The following is a 5911-nucleotide window of genomic DNA, read 5'->3' on the forward strand; positions in this document are numbered from 1 at the left end:
TGACTGTGTATTTCTTTTTATTTACTGGAAGCAAAGTACAGTACTATTGAAAAGGAGTGACATGTGTGCAACAAGGAACATGCTCGTCCTAACCACCTGCAGCCCCAGGTCCCTGAGACAGACTGGCAAACAAAGGAGGCCTTTCTAGCTCTTGCCCTTCCTGAGGCCAGGTCTGAGTAGAGGAATTTACACTATTTAGGGTCCAGCTTCTGGATTTTGTCTTTCCTGTTCTGCCCTGTCAAGAATTAACACCCTGTAGGAGTTAATTGTGAGTCATGCTCATGTGGTGTGCGGAGGAGATGTGAATGGCTGACGACCTTGAATGTCTGGACAATGCACCAAGGGTTGGGGGAGGAGGTGCGAGGGGCACTGCTTCTTACTGAGAGAGTGAGACATGAGCTCCCACAAAGAATGGAGGGCCATCAGGGAAGGAGCTGGAGAACAAGCACCTAGAGGAAGTGGGTAGACGTGATGACTAAGGGCAGCTCCAGAGGGAGCTTTGGAAGATGTCTGGAACTTTGCAATTGAGTCACTTCTTTTCCCCTTCATTTAAAAACATTTATCAAACACCACCATGACCTAGGCTCTGGGAATACAGTGGTGAACCCAACAGACAAACCCTGGTCCTCGTGCAGCTTACCGACTAGGAGAGGGAGACAAGTAATGAACACGTAAGCAGATACATGGAGTGCCAGGTGGTGGCATGTGCTATGGAGAAAATTTAAGCAAGTTTTAGAAGGCAGGGAATACCAAGTGGGAGTGGGTTGCTCTTGGGTGGTCAGGGAAGGCTCACTGAGAAAGAAGTGAGAGTAAGACCTGAGGATAAACGAGGAAGAACGTTCAGAAAGAAGGGGCGAGAAGTGCAAAGGCCCCGAGGTGGAGCGAGACTTACCTGGTCCGAGAACAGCAAGGAGGTGAGTGTGTCTGGAGTGGAGGGGGCGGCAGGGGAGATAAGATTTCACAGCAAGTCAGCTCCAGAGTTTGGGAATCAGTGATTCAAGGTAGTGTTTCCTGCAGCACAGTCCATGGAACGTTAGTGCAGAGCTCGCTGTTCCTTTGGGGCTCCTGCCGCTCTCTGCACTCCAATTGCTCCCATTGTTAAAATCCAGATTTCCCCCTCATTTATAGGTGCTTGATTCCTAGTCTCCACTGCGCCCTGATCTTGGCATCACCTGAGGTGATATCAACCGCAACGTAGACAGTCCTCCCTTCCTCTGAACTCCCCAAAGTGTGTTTGTCTAGTTATGGAAGGCCAACGTTAATAGGTCAACGGAGATGGAGGGATTAAATGACGTGGCTAAATAAGTTTGGGAAATAATGAATAAGCAAAAAGTAATGGAGAAAAAGAAACTTTCACTTAAAACCAAGCTGAAGGAAGCTACTTTTTGTCTCCTAAGGAAGATGGCATAGTTCATATCGATAAGAAAAATATACTTTATGGCTTCATCCACTTATAGGGACAGGTGAGGGAAGGAGAAGGGAGAAAGGAAGCCTGACAATTTTCAAGCCTCTGCCACCTTTTCTGCATTGATAAAGGGCAAGTTCTGGAGTAGACAGTTTTTGTTTTAATGGAGATGTGTAATGATCATGTGCCCTGTTTTTCTGGGGACTTTCCTGGTGTACGTCTGTTGTCCCAGCAAAATTATTATTAGGTCCCCTTTCACTCTCACAACTGTCGTAGTTTGGATGATAAATTATGTAGCCACCTGTTAACAAGGTTTTCAAAGTGAAAAGTAGGTCCATGAGATCAAGTAAGGAGAGAAAAGAGACATTGTCTTGTACAATAAAATGAGGATCATGGAGTTGGGGTTGGGGAGAAGGATGCTGGAAGAATTGTGAGTTAGGGGGATAGTGAGGAAAGTTTCGAGGGGAAAGGGGCCTGAAATCACAGAAAAGACTTGCACCGCTACAACCTCAACAAGGGATACTGAGCACACCAATGCCATTGCGGGTATTTTGGGGAAGGGAAAATCATGTAAAGGAGACTGAAATCCACATCTTGGTCAGCAGAGAGCAGAAATAAGGGGAAAGTGGTAAGACTTGCAATATGAATGAGTCTGACAATTCAGGGGGAGGCTGAACTCAGAGCCAGGAGTGACTCCAAGAGCACAAACCCTCTGGAAATGCTCAGAAACTGCAGAGTGTCCAAATAACCTACATTTGGGAAACTGAGCCAATGTGTTTAAATCTTAATGGATAGGTTGACTTCAGCATAAATCTGGGTTGTAAAATTTAAACAGGTTTTTTTCATTGCAAGACTTCTCAGAGCCTTCAATACGTAATGTACTTTGTGAAGAGCCAGGTATTTACTATTTTTAAACTCCCATTTTCCCATAGAACATCTCGTAGGACAGGAACTGTTCCTTATGAAAAAGAGCTTGTTTAAGGGGGCACCTGCCCTGGCGCCCCTATGGCATGGGACCCCAATGACAAGGCTAACTCTATTCTTCCCAGTGAAAGTGCAGAGTAGCTATTAGACTTTCATGTGGGCAAATGAGGTGGCTCTGCCTGGCCCGAAGCCAGGAAGCCCCCTCTACCAGCCTTGATTTGTGCCCTACAGCCTCAAATCATTAGGGAGGCAGCAAGAGACATCTCTCTGGGGCTGCAGCTCTCAGCTGGGAGCAGTTTTGCTCTCCCTCTCATGTGCAAATATCTGGAGACACCTTTGATGGTCACAACACAGTGGGGTGTGTGTGTGTTCTACTGGCATCTCATGGGTAGTGGCCAGGGATGCTGTTAAACATCCTACAATGCACGGGACAGCCACCCACAAACAGACTTACCCCACATAAAATGTCAACAGTGCCGCAGTTGAGAAGCTCTGGTCCAGGGTCTTCCTGGAGCTTGCGTGTGAGCCTGTCCTGGTGCTGGTTCCTACAGAAATCTAGAAAGTGTTGCCCAGGCTCTCGATGCCTTTAGCTTGAGAGACACAGTAATTCCAACAGCAGTAAAATGAGCACCAAATAATGATTAGGAAATCTCTCGGCAACTAGAAGGATGGATGATCAGCCATCTGATTTTCCTGAGACTGTCTCAGGTTAGCAGTAAGAGTCATAGGTTCCAGGAAATCTCTCAGGTCTGAGCTGTTGGCTCCTAGGACTCTCCAACACTGAATGACCCTTTGTAGCTTGGAAGCAAGCAGCTGCCCTGCTCAGGATGGGAGAAGTCTGGATTTCAGCTACAGCCCTGAGGGAAGTCAGTTGTATGCTCCAGAGAGGCCCAGGTCTTGGGCATTAAGACAAATTCCTCCAGCTCTTCTTCAAAAGCAGCTGTCCACACCCCCAGCTGGGCACGGGTAGCTGTCTTTCTCTCCTTGCCAGCCACCCACACCCACAGTTCCAGCTTGCATCACTCTCGGAGGAGCTGCTCAGTGCATTTTGCTGAAAGAGTGAATGGGCGCTGTTTTTCTAGAAGATTCTTGGGAAATTCTGTTAAGTGAGTTGAGGAGCTTCTCAATGTTTGGTCATGTGGCAGTTGTTATTTCTCCCGAAAGGCCCTGAACATCCCCAAGGAAATGGTATCTGTTTTAATAAAGGCAGGGATTTGGAACATTAAACATTTTGCAAAGTCCTGAGAGAAATCTCTCTGCGTGACTGGAAATGAGGCTCACCTGCTCTCTTAATGTCTCCATCGGAGGATAGAAAAAAGCCAGCTTCTCAATGCCCAGCAGGGAAGTGCTTTATTACTGACATTATTTAGAATTACTGGTGCATGGTGATAATAAAAAAGCAGCTTGCCTTTAGTTGTTTTTATTATTATTATTCTTTAACTCTTCTACAGACAGTTCCCCCCTTTCATGCCCGCTTCCGGGATGGGCAGCTTCCTCTGCCGCCTGCCCCTCCATCTTGGTTCACCGCTCCCCTTTCAGCTGTCGGTCTGGGCCCTTCACTTACCGTGTAAAACCTTTGTCAAGTTAATTTCCCCAAGTCGAGGTTTTCTCATCTGTAAAACAAAAATAATAACGACTACCTCACAGATAGGTATTATCTAATGATGTTATATGAAAATATTCTGCAAACTACATGATGCTTTGAAAATGTAAAGAATCATTCTCACCTGATTATGTCACAGTTGATTAAGTTACAAGGAGTTATTCCTCGCTGATGAGCTGACTGGACTAGATCGCCAGTACTATTTTGTTATCATTGAAAGGAAGTGGCGATTATTGGTTAACATATTTTTCCTTAGATTCTGCCTCAAGTATCATTTGGCATCAGCTCCTCACAATGGGAACCCAATAACTAAATCAATCGCTGGTCAATCGTTTTTCACTTCCTTAGGAATGGGTGGGTGATCCAGGTGAGGAGTCGAAACAGACACAAAACAGAGGGAGAAAATTTGTGTGCAAAATGGGCTCGCCTGGATGGAGGAAAGGACACCCTTGGTGTGCACAAGTCCCGACTTGCGAAAGTGTGGAGGGATGGTCCTTATTTCCAAGAGTCTTGTTTTTATAGGAGAATGTACTTTAGGTTTTGTAAAAATAATTTACTCCCTTAATATTCTCCGAAAATATGTTTCTGGGAATAGATGTTAAAACTCAATTTACTGAATTTGCCAACGTCCCCTGGATACACCCCACATGCGGCAATCTTGACTATGCACCAAGAAAGTTGGGGGACAACCAGAGGCCCCAACAAGTAAGACAAATGTTCCTTGAGGCTTAACATCTGTGCACTCCCACTCCATTCCCCCTGTGTCTTTGTCATGCCATTTGGGTCCCCTCGGCAGGCTCCACCTGTCCCTCACATGTTACAGCACTTCGGGGCGCCTCCACTCTACTCCCAAAGACTTCAGTGACTTCTGTTTGCTGATGCCACTGAAATCTACATCTCTAACTGCAGACAGACACACATCTAACTGCTGACTGGACTTCACCTTTTGGGTGTATAATAAAACAATAATGATGATAATGATATACACTTATATTGTCTTTACAAGGTATAAACACTTATATAGTCTCTACACACACTCTGTGAGTGCCTCACATATATTAACTTACATAATTCTCACGACAGCACTTGAGAAAGTTATTATTATTCTCATCTCCAGGAAGCTGAGTCACAGAGAGTTTAAACAACTGCAACAGACGCCTTCAGGGTCTGGGTCATTATATTTATTTATTTATTTATTTATTTATGATAAATAAATAGATATTTTTTTTAGGGAAGGCAACCTTTGGTTGACCTCACAGATTGCAAGGACCTTGCCAGCTTGCAATTCTTTACTTTTTTATTTTTCACCCCGATAGCACCTGATCTTCCTAGGTGGTCTCCCATCCAAGTACTAATCAGACCCAACCCTGCTTAGCTTCTGAGATCAGACGGGATCAGGCTTGTTCAGTAGGGTCTGGGTCCTTAACCACCATCTATCCTGGCCCCCTGTGTTCTCACATTCGACACTCAGAAAAAGAAGGCATCCTGCTGCTGCTTCCTTACTCTCCATCTCACCTCGGTCACTCATTCGCCCAAGCTAAAAATGATCAGTCACCTTGGAATTCTCTTCCTTTCATCTCCACTCCAAGTAGTTCGATCACCAAATCCCCGCTTCTACCTCCTACATATTTTAAAAATATGTTTAATTGCCTCCGTTTTTATCTTCTCCAATCTACTCTCCACATTGCAACTAGAGGGTTCTTCTGAAATCAAACTCTGATTTTTGCCCCTCTTCAATCGATCAATGCACAGTCAATGGATTCTTGTTGTCCACTGGATAAAGTCGAATTTCTTAACAAGGCCCACTGGGATCACTTCCAACCTGCCTTTTCCCCTCCTCCTTTATCCTGGCTGGCTCTCAGCGTTTCAAATGCACAAGGCTCTTTCTCTCCTCACCGAGTCTTCACACATGATCTTTTCTCTGCTTAGAGCCCTGTCTCCACTCCCTAGGTCAGAGCTGAGGCCTTCTCTGACCGAAG

General features: G+C 45.4%; 1 pseudogene; it reads right to left on the bottom strand.

The window, feature by feature from the left end:
* Positions 1-5239: 5239 nt before the first annotated feature.
* On the bottom strand, positions 5240-5358 carry LOC118613180 (annotated as a pseudogene).
* Positions 5359-5911: the final 553 nt, after the last annotated feature.

The sequence above is a fragment of the Rousettus aegyptiacus genome, unplaced genomic scaffold, assembly GCF_014176215.1.
Source record: "Rousettus aegyptiacus isolate mRouAeg1 unplaced genomic scaffold, mRouAeg1.p scaffold_m13_p_17, whole genome shotgun sequence".
Classification (NCBI taxonomy): Eukaryota; Metazoa; Chordata; class Mammalia; order Chiroptera; family Pteropodidae; genus Rousettus; species Rousettus aegyptiacus.